The sequence below is a fragment of the Dermacentor albipictus genome, chromosome 1, assembly GCF_038994185.2.
Source record: "Dermacentor albipictus isolate Rhodes 1998 colony chromosome 1, USDA_Dalb.pri_finalv2, whole genome shotgun sequence".
Taxonomy (NCBI): Eukaryota; Metazoa; Arthropoda; class Arachnida; order Ixodida; family Ixodidae; genus Dermacentor; species Dermacentor albipictus.
This window is the reverse complement of record NC_091821.1, coordinates 397,431,868-397,446,026: the sequence shown is the minus strand read 5'-3', so window position 1 is coordinate 397,446,026 and position 14,159 is coordinate 397,431,868. Positions and strand designations below refer to the sequence as shown.

Sequence of the window (14,159 nt, the reverse complement as noted above, 5' to 3'; positions counted from 1 at the left end):
GGCGCCACCATCGCCAAGACGCCATGGTATCGACGCGCATGCGCATCCCATGCACGATGGGTTAGCAGGTCTCCAGAGACGTGAGAACCACGCAACGCGTTTTGCTCTAAACAAGAAAGCCAAGAGGACGTACCCTCATGCACCGCTCAATCGACCTTGAAATGGAGCCTTGAGCGCGTTCTGCCCGACACTGCGGCTGTGAGCGTTGTGGATGGATAGATGGATGGATGGTTGTTATGAGTTATGAGGATATTGCGCACACAAACACTAGCGCCACCTGCTATCCAGCTACTTGCGCGCCACACAGTGGCGCGCACAGTACTTTCAGGGGAACGGACAATACAGTTCAAACTGTATACGTTGAAGATTTGGTTTCACCTGTAGTCGGTGACAAGCTAAAAATTGCGAGGCTATATGCACGCTGTCCAACTCGAGAAAAATTTTCACAGATGCTCTGGCCAATTAGGCTCGCGCGTTTCGCTGACGTCAAGCGTTTTCGCATGTTTAAGTCAACTGCACTCTCCGCACAAAAATGAGTTTGTGTCACCGGATACTGGAGCAAACCTGAACGTCCATGACCAATTTAATGGGTGATGTAGATATCGCTGCTCAGCAGTCATCATCAGCCTACTTTATATCCACTGCTTCGTCCACTGCTGCACGAAGGCCTCTCCCTGCGATATCTAATTACCCCTGTCCTGCACGAACCAGTTCTAACTAGCGCCTGCGAATTTCTGAATTTCATCAACTCCATCAAGTCTTCTGCGGTCCTCCACTGCTCTTCCCTTCTCTTGCCACACATTCTGTAAGCCTAATGGTCCACCGTTTACCTAACGTATACGCATTACATGACCTGCCCAGTTTCATTTTTTTCGGTTAATGTCAATTAGAATATCGGCTGTACCCGTTTGACCTCTGATCCAAACCGCTTTCTTTCTGTCTGTGATCGTTATGCCTAACATTCTTCCTTCCATCGCTCTTTGCGCGGCCCTTGACTTGTTTTTGAGCTTCTTTGTTTGTCTTTAAGTTTCTGCCGCATATGTCAGCACCGGTAAAATGCACTGATTGTACATCTTCCTTTTCAATAATAATGGTAAGCTTCCAGTCAGGAGCTGGCAATGTCTGCCGTGTGCACTCCAGCCCATTTGTATTCTTCTAAGAATTTCCTTCTCATGATAAGGGTTCACTGTGATTAATTCATCTAGGTAAACGTACTCCTTCACAGAGTCTAGAGGCTGACTGGCGATCTTCAATCTTCAACCCCACTCTTACACTCTCTTTGTTAAAGTCCTCAATCATTTGTTGTAACTCGTCGGCAGTGTTGCTGAACAGGAGAATGTCATCTGCAAACCGAAGGTTGCGGAGATATTCGCCGTTGATCCTTACTCCTAAGACGTCTCAATTTAATAGCTTGAATACTTCTTCCAAGCATGCAGTGAATAGCATTGGACAGATTGCGTCTCCCTGTCTGACCCCTTTTTTTATAGGTATCTTCCTGCTTTTCTAGGGCAGAATTAAGGCAGCTGTGGAATCTCTGTAGATATTTTCCAAGATATGTACGTAAGCTTCATGTACTCCTTGGTTACGTAATGCCTCTATGAATGCTGGTATCACTACTGAATGAAATGCCTTTTCGTAATCTACGAAATCCACATAGAGAGGCTGATTGTACTCTGCAGATTTCTCGATTACCTGATTGATGACGTGGATGTGACCCATTGTACGGTATTCCTTCCTGAAGCCAGCCTGTTCTCTTGGTGACTGAAGTCAAGTGTTGGCCTTATTCTATTGGAAATTAACTTGGTGAATATTTTACACAATAATGAAAGTAAGCTAATGGGCCTGTAATTTTTCAATTCCTTAACGTCTCCCTTTTTGTGGGTTAGTATAATGTTGGCCTTCATCCAGTTCTCAGGGACCCTTTCTGTCGTGAGACATATCGAATAAAGGGCAGCAAGCTTTTCAAGCATGATGTCTCCTCCATCTTTGATTAAATCGACTGTTATTCCGTCTTTTCCTGCCGCTGCTCCTCGTTTCATGTCTTGTAAGGCCCTTCTAGCTTTATCGCTAGGTATAGAAGGAACCTCCATCACCTGCACATTACTACTTCGAATGGAGGTATCGTGGTTACTCTGTCTATTGTAAAGGTCAGTATAGAATTCTCCCGCTACTTTTACTATATCTCCGAAATTGCTGATGATATTACCATGCTTATCTTTCAGTACATACATCTTGGCTTGTCCTATGCCAAGTTTCTTGCTGATTTCACGCTGCGTCCATTTTTTTACTGCTTCCTCGGTCTTTCTTACGCTATATTTTGAATATCCCTTATTTTCTCCACGTTCACCACTTTTGACAATTTCCCAAATTCTTCCTGATCTCCTGAGCAATAGCCACCGTTTTAGCTTGAAACAACGAGCTGTTATTTTCCGATTAGCCTTGAATTTACAATAGCGGAGCAAAATCGTTAAGTTGCGCGCGCACTCCAGCAGGCTTGGCTCTCTTTCACAGGCGAAAAATAACTGCACTTGGGGTTTTTTTTTTTAATGCTAGCAGCTTGTTTGTAATTATTATGTTGTCATCGACTATAGTGCACCTTTTAACTGCAACGCCTGCGATGCTGTTGACGGCGCTTCCAAGCACGCTGGCGTTGCGGGACACCAGGGTAGCCTTTCCACGGCGCAGCCGCAGTTTTGTCGCGTGCTGCGTAGAGCCAACGTGGTAACCCCACGCTTTCTTAGAACACAGCGCGAGCAGCACGGCACAACCTTAACCTTTTATTTACGTTTGTTGCGTGTGTTGCGTGTGTTATTTACGTGTGTGTTACGTGTGTCGGTAACACACGCAAAAAAAAACTTTTTTTTTCTTGCTGAGTTTCAGCTTTGAGTACGAAGTTTCTGGCTAAATGTGTTCGGCCAACACTGACTGACAAACGGCAAGCGTCATTTGTTTGTTTACAGCAGGAACACTGCACGAGGAAGAAGCAGTTTAGGACGCGAATCACTCTCTTTTGAAATCAAGGTCAGAGGAGACAGGCCGATGCAATATATCCATCTGCAGTGGTGTCACACGCGTATCACACAGAGGGGCCAATTCGACTGTGGAAAGGCAGCCGCTGTTGGTAAACAAGACAGTGCATATTTACATAAAGCACCTACTCATATATGTCACGCAACTTGAACGAAGCAGGACACACGATGACATTCTTGCTGGTTAATTTCATTGTTTATGCGACATTTTAAATGTAATAAAAGAACTATTTTGCACTTAACGGTCCATGGTGAAAAAAAGGTTTTTAGTGGAGCGTCAACACCATCTTGTTTTTACCATTTGCGATTGGCGTCGATGTATTTTGTTTTCATCATTCTTAGGAAAACTCACGTTAAAGAAAAACCAACGCTTAGCGGATAAGGTGCTGCTCTGTAGCGGCATGGCGATTATGCTGAGACAGGGCGAGTAATGCATGCAGGATTACTGCAAGAATTTAGCGTACAAACTCTACGGCTGAATGGGAAAAGGTCTCGCGTCTTCTTCGACAGTGTTTAAAACGCAATATTCCCAAGTGGTACCACAGTGTGCCAAGTTCGCAGCAGCCAAACTTGTCGATTTGAACACTTCGTAATGTTGGTCGTGCCATTCGGCCGCGCATTATAAAAGTGTGAACGCATTCATAATGTATAATGTAGGGCCGCGCAATTGAAGGTCATCTTGGTGCGCACTGTCACAATTGTGGCTGCAAACCCGCCTTCGACTAATGCAGCATCAATTTTAGAAACAAACCAGCGCTTGCTTGAGAGGATAGTGAAGATACCCAACAAATTTCATAGATCCGACGTACATGTTGGTATCCAAGTGATGCGAATCTTTAGTGAAGCGGCCAATGACGTGTTGTATATGCAACTAATGCCGATGCGTAAAATCCACCTTTTTTCATTTTTCTGCACTGCCCTCTGCCGCATGCCACTGAAAACGTTTTGGAAGGTTGCCGGGCTTTCGCCGATTGAGTTGTGTGCATGCGCTCACGTTGAGTGCGCGTCATTTGTGCATTTCGAAGATGGCGAATCATTACTGATGGCTCCTCCGGGACAGAATGTCGTTCCTGGAAGCCATGAAGCACTCAGTGACTACTGGTTGAGCAGGCCTGAGTGCGCTGTTATGCAAACAGTGCGGCCGATAAAGGCACGCTGAGTTCTCTTTGCCGACACGGCAGCCTTGGAGTTTGTTTTCGCTGATTTCTGCACTTGGAGCTCGTGTTTTCTATTCTTTTTAAACATTATTTTGATATTTCGCATATTCAAGAAGTCTTCGAGCGCATCCTCCTATGTCGGATTTATCAAAGCGGTGCACTTGTTTAAATCGACATCAGACGCAGATCATTGTTAGCCTCAAATACTGTGGAAAAGGTGCATCGCTGATATGAAATAATATCAAAATGTAGCAAAACATACATATCTGCGCATATGTTCTGTGTTGTCCCACCCCGAGACGAGTTCATATGAGCGGCCGACTCACTTTAACAACAGCAACTGTAGTCCAGGTAACATATTACTGGCTGTTAACTTATTTGTGATTCTCGGTTTTCTTTAACTCAATCATACTTACACGTTGCGCGGGTCATAAAACTTCTTAGAGAAAACTGTGCTTGCATAAATTCAATGCTCATTTATAGGCCGTGTTGTTCCTTCGCGAAACCGCGGATACCATCACTGACACCTTTGGTATAAGTGAGCGAGACGCTTGTTTATCTGCTGTATATATACCGAATGGTGCACCGTCTCTTGTTTCCAGTTTGACGCTGAGATAAACAGTACATTTTTGGAATTTTGAAATTTGTCAGCATAAGAACACGTACAAATCCAACCATCTGCATAGCGAATGCGATCGGCAACCTTTGGGAACTGTGACGTACAAATGTTGCCATAGCTCTGTGTCGCCGCTTGCTGCTTTTGTGCACGCGCCGTGCAAGGTAAAGTGTAGTTGATTTAAAATTGTTAAGGACAGAACATAACTACTTTTCACATTTCAGTTCAAGTCCGCCGTTAGTGGGTGCATGAACACGACGGCACTAGGCTTAACTTTCTTTGAACAAGATTAACATCGGCTTAAACTTCATGTGCACGGCTTGAGAGGGCTGAAGCTTGCGCATTTCAGCTTTGTAGGCATGTTTTCACTCGCAGTTAACGCGATTAATAATAAATACAAGCGAAGGCACTGTCACTATCGCGTTGCCGGTCGCACAGGGTTTGGTCGAACGACGGTCGGCACGCTGATTTTGTCGGAGCCGTCGGCAAGAAAGCCTGTCGCAGTGTAACAACTCGCACTCGTCGGTTGCGTCGTTGTCGGCCTGGTGTGATAAAATACTTTCAGTGACGCGCTGTACTGAATAGTCGGTCAATCGTTGACGTGAGCGTCTTGTCGGTCTCGTATCAACCCAGTGTTACCGCACCTTAAACGAGTACGTGAAGTCGGGCACGCGCTGCCACCACCAGAAAGTGAGGACCGACGCTGCAAGAAGACTTCATCAGCAACGTGGTGTTTTTTAAGTGTCGCCCAAGTGTAACGCACAGAATTTTCGTTAAATTTTGCTCGCCATCAATGAAAGGCGGTAACTACCTGGCTCACGGGGCAGCCCCAACCACTCGGACGAAGGCCTGGCCGCTTTCTGTTTTAAAGTGGAGTTGCAGTTTTACGCCGCGCATGTTTCTGGCACCACAACGACGTCGAGCTATACCAGTGGTGTTTCAACTCGGTACGTGGCACAAGTGTTTGCAGCCGCATGCGTCCGAGCACTTATTATTTTTTCGATGGACTTTCCGGCGTATGGCGACGCGCCCAACCTTTCCAAAATGTTTCGCGACAAATCCTCTAGGGCAGGGCGGATGCGCCGTCACGCTATCAAAAAAGGCGGATTGTGTGTGTGTGCTTTCATCCTACGCAGTGTTTACCTACAACAGAGGTCCCAACTTTGCTCTTATGCAGACACGAAATAAGGCGGATGTGCATTGTCGGTCGCCTAAGTAGTCATGTCACGTGGATAGTTTCAATGTGTGATGCTTCTGGAAGAGAGAATCACAGACACGCAAGGCGCATTGTATGTGGCTCCATCTAAGGATTATGCACCTCTTCTGTAAGAGAAGCCCTTATCTATTCTCTAGACTTGGTCAAGACTGGCCACACACTCTGTGGCACATACCAAATGGTTAATCAAGGAATCAGCTTAATATAATGCGTTATTGCCGCGCGACTGGCACTTTGCCTGTATTCGCGCACTTCTTTCACGCTCGGAAGAATACTTTTTTGTAGCGCGTAGTGAGCAAGAGAAAACTGTACCGGGAGTTTTTCATGTTGCTCCACAATGTTTCATTTACACTTTTCATCTAACTATAACATATGAGTTTAATAATTAATTAAGGCTAATTGTGTAATTAGGCGGAACGCAATAAATAATCTGAGTATCTCCACGCGACGGCAAACATTATCTTGGTTTGGTCCAACTAGGTGGCATTAGCATATGTTTAAATCTTAGCGCACGATAGTTGGGGCACCCTGAATATAACTCACGAAGTGTTAGCCAACGCCGCCACTCACGGCCATGGTGGCGGGCGTAGAACGTCCTTTCTACTGCAGGCGTCAAGAAGAACGTGAAATTGTGAGAGGGCAACTGGCCTATAAACCTTCGTATGATATCTGAAGTCATCAAAGCTGGCAGAGTCGAGACTTTTTATCGCCTACTAATGTAAGCGAACAAAGGGAGCCGAGAAACCCCGTTTCTGTTAGTCCTGACCATATAAAGCAAACAGACAATAAATACATATGACAGGATCGTGACTTCACTCCCCACGTCGCAAGCTGCCGTCGCCGCGGCAGCTTGTGCGACAGTAAGCTTTACCGGTAAACGTATGCGGGGAGCACTACGTACTTCGCATTGTTATCAGGAGCACCATAATATCAATGACGTAGTTGGGATGCTCGTTTTATGCTTGTTCTTTAATAAAACGTAATTTGCTGTATGTTGTATGCGTGACACCAAAGAACTTATGCACTTTCAGATTATTTTTTTTTATCACTGAGTGTACTTTCTTTCTGTGAGGACGACGCCAAGGGAAATTCTGGCTAACTAGGGGCTAGAAGCTTCGCTGTAAAAAAGGAAAGCAGAGGGTAAACACGACGCCTGCAGTACGAAAAGGTGTTCCATATCAAGCACTCTTGCCCTCGTCGCAAAGCGTAGTGACAGGCGCTTATGTTGAGACGCAGTGGAATGGTGAAATAGATATGTGGAGACACATTTCATAAAGATCATACTGCAGATATTCATGTTTGAGCGTGACAACGTCAGACGCAATGACCTCTGGTGTCACAGTATTTTCTTTCGTTTTACTTTCTTTGACGGCTTCTACGAGGCAGCATTTCTCGCTGCTGACGTGAAGATCAACGAGCCGTCATTTCGTGGTATGGTATAACTGCTGCTCACAGTAAACGCCAACGAAGCGTCGGTAACCAATTCTAACTTCACATGCACGTCATCAGGCTGACAGGTGAAAGGCGCCAAGATCACGACGCTGAACTTTTCGCGCGTTTCGAGGCCTCCATAAATCTCTTCTGTGATCTTCGGAAAGCTTTGCTCACCGGAACAAAGTTGCGAGCCGTACCACGCTGACGTCGGTTTCGACGTCGTCCGACTTCAATACAGCAGGCTCGACAAGGGAGAAAAGCAAAAAACAATGTTAACGTATGCTCTTTCCCAGTAACGCTGCGCCGTAGTGCGGTGCTTTCTCGTGGCGAAGCGAGTACTGTAACACAAAGAGCGAAATGCGTGCGCTAACTTGCTTAGCAGTAGCCCTGGTGGCTCGCACGATATCGGCGCGACGCGAGGATTGCGAACAAGACTTGATAGGAACCATCTTTGATTATATGCCTGACGCCTGGGAGGTGCGTAATTTCTCTTCACGTCCATTTTGAAACCTGAAATATATATACCGTGTCCGCTTGGCGCTAGACGACTAAACTATACAGGGTGTCCCACCTAACTTTAGTCAGATTTTAATAATATGCCGATGCACTCTAAGACGAAGCGACCAAACGCATGTTGCTCACTATTGTATGGAGCAAGTCACACTGTATTTGTATTCTGCGTAATTACATAACTGGCCAGGATTAATTTACCAACTTCGGAAGCAACGAAGTTAGGCAAAAAATGTCAATTAGAAAGTTGTAGAGCGCTTTGAAAAACGTCCGAGTAGGCAGTTTCTAACTTTCTATCATTGGGCATTAGTGTCTTTCCGTTTACTGTAGATGCCCTCTAAATACAAAAGAAATACCATGTGACGGGCGCGTGCACGCCGTGATTTCAGTACTCCCATACGCTCCGCGCACAAACAAATTAAGCATAGTGTTTAGCCGGGTGTGCTGCTGCTGAGCCTACTTATAGCTATCATGAACCGCCGCGAGGGAAGCACATCGGTGGCGTAAATCGCACAGCCCACGCCTGCGGCACAGCCCTGTAGCCTTTTTAGCAGCAGCACCTGGCAGCGCGCCCTGCTAGATGCTATGTTCGTTCGACCGAAAAACGTTTGGGGAGCGCTGCAATCACGTTGCGCATGCGAGCATGTCCCGTGATATTTATTTTTTGTATTTCGTGGCCATCTGCAGTAAGCCGGAAAATACTAATGCCTAATAGATAGAAAGATAGAAACTGTCTAATCAGGCGTTTTGCAAAGCGCTCTACAACTTTCCATTTGCAATTTTTTGCCTACCATCGTTGCTTCAGATGTTGGTTAATTAATCTTGAATAATTATGCAATTAAGCAGGATAAAAAAGTTGTTTGACTTACTCTATACAATAGTCAGCAACCTACATTTGGTCGTGTCGTCTTAGAGTGCATAACCATATTTTTAAACTCTGGCTAAATTTAGCTGGGACACATTCTATACGTGAAATATACGACTATGCACGAGAAATCATCCAACCACAGACGGATAACTTAAGTGAGGTACACTGTGACGTAATACTGAGAAAGCAGTGATTGCATGCATAGAGTAATAGGCTCAGGTTGTGACATGTGTGTGTGTGTGTGTGTGTGTGTGTGCGTGCGTGCGTGCGTGCGTGCGTGCGTGCGTGTGTGCGTGCGTGCGTGCGTGCGTGTGTGCGTGCGTGCGTGCGTGCGTGCGCGCGTGTGTGTGTGCGTGCGTGCGTGCGTGCGTGCGTGCGTGCGTGTGTGCGTGTGTGTGTGTGTGTGTGTGTGTGTGTGTGTGTTTGTGTGTGTGTGTGTGTGTGTGTGTGTGTGTGTGTGTGTGTGTGTGTGTGTGTGTGTGTGTGTGTGTGTGTGTGTGTGTGTGTGTGTGTGTTCGACTAGGAGCAGCGCAGCGGCGAGTCTATTGGCAGAGCACGGACTCCGAACGCGAGCGACATTCACGAGCACAATCGCTTGAGAGGACGACCCAGTATACCATTCCAATCCTTCTCTACAATTACCCCCGGGAACGAAAAGGGAGCCGCCCGGCCGCGCATTTACATTCGCTCTCCTGTGCAGCCGGTCGACTGCAGCGCCGCCCCCGCGGCACCAACGGGAACTATATATCTAGGTAACTTTTCGCCCTAGGGGAGCGTAGGTCCCTAGGTGTCGTGTAAAAACGCACCTAGCACCTGAAACGCCCTAGTCCCCATGTGCGAATTGTGTGTGCCAACTCGCCGGAGTAGCAGGGTAGGCGGTTCATTGTGCGTGCACGCAAGCAGCGCGACCACGAACGAAGCGATACAAGCAATACAAGGTGGAACAGTGCGTTTTACGGCAATTGAAGGTGTGTGACGCGCTCAGTGTGTGCAAAGAGCAGTTAAGTTGCGTGTGTGACGAATGTGTATGCGCAAAATAGCACGACCACGAACGAAGGTGGAACATCGCGTTTTGGCGTGCGCAAACAGCACAACCACGAAGGTAGCGATGCAAGGTGGAACAGCGTGTTTTGCGCAATGTAGTTGTGTGTGTGTGCGTGGCGCGTTTGTGGTGTGTAAAGAGCACGACGACGATCGTCTTCTAACTGCGCCAGAGCAAACCGATTGTTGGATTCTACATAGGTATTGAACGGGCGTTAAACCTAGAGAAACACGGGATTGAATAAGGGACACGCCACGAGTGATTTGTATGTGGAGGTTAACTCATACGTGCATTAATTAGCGGCGGTATAGAAGAAAAGGGGGGGGGGGGGGGCGGGGATTGCCGAGACAGGTGCTCGAAAGCGTTTCCACGCATGTTTTGTCGGTGTACTCGATGAACTAAATGCCGCTTTGAAGAAATTGTGACGAAATGTTGGCATGTGCGTAGTGGCACAGTTTGAAATGTGTCGCAGAGTAAATCCAAAAAGAACCGAAGCGTACCATGTGTAAAAAATGTGTGAAAACTACAGCTGCAAGCTTATGTTGTGCAGCATTGACCGATGTCGAGATATTGTTTTCATGAATGTAGCATGCATCGCCTTTGTACGCATGTGCTGGCTTCGGCGCACCATCATCGAGGCATTGATCGAGGTTAATAAAATTGTACCCGCAACGAGCGCGTCGTCCTGGTTTCGGTTCTCGCTGCTATTGGTGATAATTAACAGTTAGTAAGTTGTGCTTTTTGTTGGCGATTCTCTGGACCACGACCTACTGGAACTCCAGACCTGCACAGATATCCGGCTTCTATGGGAGCAGCTTGCGCCCACTTTCGTTCGACCGACGGCCGTAGATGGCGCTTTTATAACCTGTTCGTCTGCTACGAGGTGGGCTGTTGTGCGGCGTTGTAAGTAGTACGGCAGCTGTTGTGTTGCGACGAACTGCTTCTCTAGTTGACGATTTTTGGTAACACAGTGACAGAGATGTCACAAGGCTTTGATCGGTCGTGAGTGTATCGTGTATTTGATTGGTCGCATTGTGTATAGAGTTCGCAACGTACCCAACAGTTTCATTGTACACGTTGTAAAATTCGCGTCTGCGCTCTTTAGAAACTTGAAGCCACCGTAATGTTCGACGACAGAACGATTACCACTCATTTTAACTCTTAAAAGTTGTCCGTGAATGCGTCACGAGTTCAAAAAGTGAATTACGCATACAGCTTCACTGCGTACGTATCTTCAGCACCACCGTTATGCTGCCGCCGTACTACGCGGAAAAGCTAGCTTTACAGTTTGAAAAGAGTTCCGTGACACGATTTTTAAGGCCTGCACTGCAGCACGTTTTAAAGCACTGGGATCGCTTAATTTTTTGCAAGCTTTCTACTGAGCTACACATCCAACGATATTAAAAACAAGGTATGCTCACCTTCCCTTGAAACAGAATCGATCAGACTATTGCACATATCGGGTGGAGGACTTACTAGTGAATACTTTTACTATACTTTTACCAGATCATCTTCCTTTCACTACGGCACACAGTAGTAGATCCTAATGTCATCTACGACATTAGGCTGTCTGTAATCAACTAAAGAAAGCTAGATTATCCTATGAATCTTTTTAAACAATTTTTCCAGTCTCTTAAGGAGGCTAGGAAAGCGAAATTTATGCCGTTGATCTAGCATTGCAGCGGCCACCTATGCTCGTTGTTTACATTTCTTGCACCGCTCATCCTCTTCTAGTTTCACTATTCAAACGCAAAGCATTCGCAAATATGTGTTCTTTTGTATATTTGTGAATTTATTCATTTACCGCCCAAACAAGCGCTTTGTGCCTGCCGAAATTGCAAGACAAGCGCTGAACAGATCGCAGAAGCAGACGACAGCGAACAGGTTATGACTAGCGCCACTCTGCTCGTACGTTCTTTCCCTAGCGGCAAAAGGGGCGAACTAGACCAGGCGTGCTGGAGGAGGGAGATCTGTGCAGGTCTGTAGTTCAGTAGGTCGTGCTCTGGACAAGGGACGAAAACAAAAACTTGCAATGAAGATAAGCACCACGTAGAATATTTTAAACGAAAAACTGTTTCAACCATAGAAACTCTATGGTTTCAACATTCTTTAATGCAACTCTAATTCTAAGGCTCTAAGCGCCACCTATTTCCGGTAGTCAAAATGTGCCATGGCGGCTTCCTGTCAATTGGTTGTGTGCATAGCATGGGAGCTTCAATGGTACATCTCAGCTTTTTTGGTTATCCCCAGCTGTTCCTTATATTTCCGCGTAATAACTCTTTCTTGTACCCAATGCAATACCGAATAGAGATCGTATAGAAGCTCAGAGGCTGCACCTGTCATTCACATAGACAGGTAAGGTAAGGCCGCGACCACTTTCAACTCGTCTGGGACGTACATAATTTTTTTGTGTAACTTATGCATGCTTAGGCATCATTTTTCACGCCGCCTGAAGTTCTCGCTGAAAGTGCGCTTTAAATGCACTGCACGCCTTAAATTGACACCCATCTGTAACGTGTTTGAGCCGTTATTTATAGCCCATATTTTGCGGACTACGATTTTAACCTCATGCGCACTACTGCCCGTTTGTTCTGATGCGTTCGCGATATCAATGTTTTTAGATCCAGAAGGCTGCTTCCGCATGAAAGAAGAGACTCGATGTGTTAGATTGTACACATGGAAAGCGAACGCTGTGACACGTTCTTTAAATTGGCCGACTGTTGCAAGCGGTGGCATCATTGCCGTCGTCGAAGTGTATGTACAGGCACACTATAACAGAGACATACGTATTTACAGTGCCAAATGAACAATTTGGTGTTTCGTCCCTTGGCGCTCTCCTGCTCGGCCTGACAGGCAGGTGTCACGCAGTGCATTGCACTGAAAGCGCATGAGCATACCGCGAAATCTACGCGAGCGTTTTTATAGACCAATGCTCGAAGATTTCTATCACCAGCTGCCACTTTAAAGTGCGTTTAGCTAGCAAGCCAGCAGTAGTGTCTGCGCTTTCAAGCATACACTTGATCATACGAAGAATGAGACAAAGTGTAAACACATGAATGACAGATTCAATATTTCTTGACACTCGTAAATCTTCAAACCTGCCAGTTGTTCGTTAGTGCGTGAAAAAGTGGAATTTTGTTATGTTTAAAAGCAGACATTGGTTCATCCAAACGTGGCTTTGCCTAGGCCGTCGCATTGTATGAATGAATTATCAAATGCATGGGCATTGAAGCAATGAGGTGATGTAGCTGAAAAATGCACCTTTGTTCTCTTTTCACTTTGCCTCATGGTATTCTGTCTCAAGTTTAGCCATTGTCAAAGCAGCAATTTCTACTGGCACAGCAACGCTCATCTGAACGGCATCTGTCAATGCCGTAAATTGTCATTGCTCCTTTCAGCACATATGTTACATGGTCTTTGACATCTTCAGTACAACCTAAATGTGTTTCACAGCTGTGATTGCCTCAGTGCATATAGAAGCAATGAAGTGATCCCAAATAATTTTGCAGAATAACTGAAATGTGGGCAAGTTCATTCGGATTCATGATTATGGCAGATTTGAACCCAACACTGTGTAACACTACTACACAGATTGGCATTTCGGGTAGTCGAGACAAGATTCTTATTAAAACCTCGTTGAGATTTGACAAACTGTTAGCTAGGTGAAATAAAGTAATTGTGATTAAGAATGGTAGCCTCAACATTGAGCACTAGGCAAGAGGTGAGTTTTTTATTGTGATCATTTTCTACAAGCATGCACATTAGCGTTACAGTAGTACGAGCATCTTTGTAGCACATCCTTCCCTGTATAAAAAGGGTCATGTTGCTTACTGCTTAGCTGGTGTTATGCATTGTCCACTTCTATGGTGTTGGTGCCCAGGATCTCTACAAAACGGAACCTCTTTGGTACAGTCGTGTAGCTGCTTGTGTTCTTCTCCCCTAGCCAGAGGCATGAAGGGGGGTTCACGGTCACTGACCAAGTCTGATGTATAACCCGACGTTTCGGAACTACACAAGGGTTCCTCGTTCACTGAGTTGGACAGGAAATCGTCACGTATGTAGCCAGCATGTGACATAATGAATATGCGTGAATGGCAGGCATAGTCCCTGGTGTCCGGTTCATCGTAGCTGGCGTCAATTGAACGATTAGCGAATCTAGCAGCCGCCAGGATGACATGTTCTTTTCTTTGGCCACAACAGTGGCATTGTTCCAGTCAATCTTGTGACTATGTTCCTGCGCATGCTCGGCAAATAATAGTCGTGTGACTATTATTTCTTAGATCACGT

At 45.9% G+C, this 14,159-nt stretch overlaps 1 protein-coding gene across 2 annotated transcripts in view; it reads left to right on the top strand.

Moving 5' to 3' along the window:
- LOC135921308 (uncharacterized) overlaps nucleotides 1–14,159 on the top strand; it is a 151,307-nt gene that overhangs the window by 98,188 nt on the left and 38,960 nt on the right. The gene's annotated exons all lie outside the window — the stretch shown is intronic.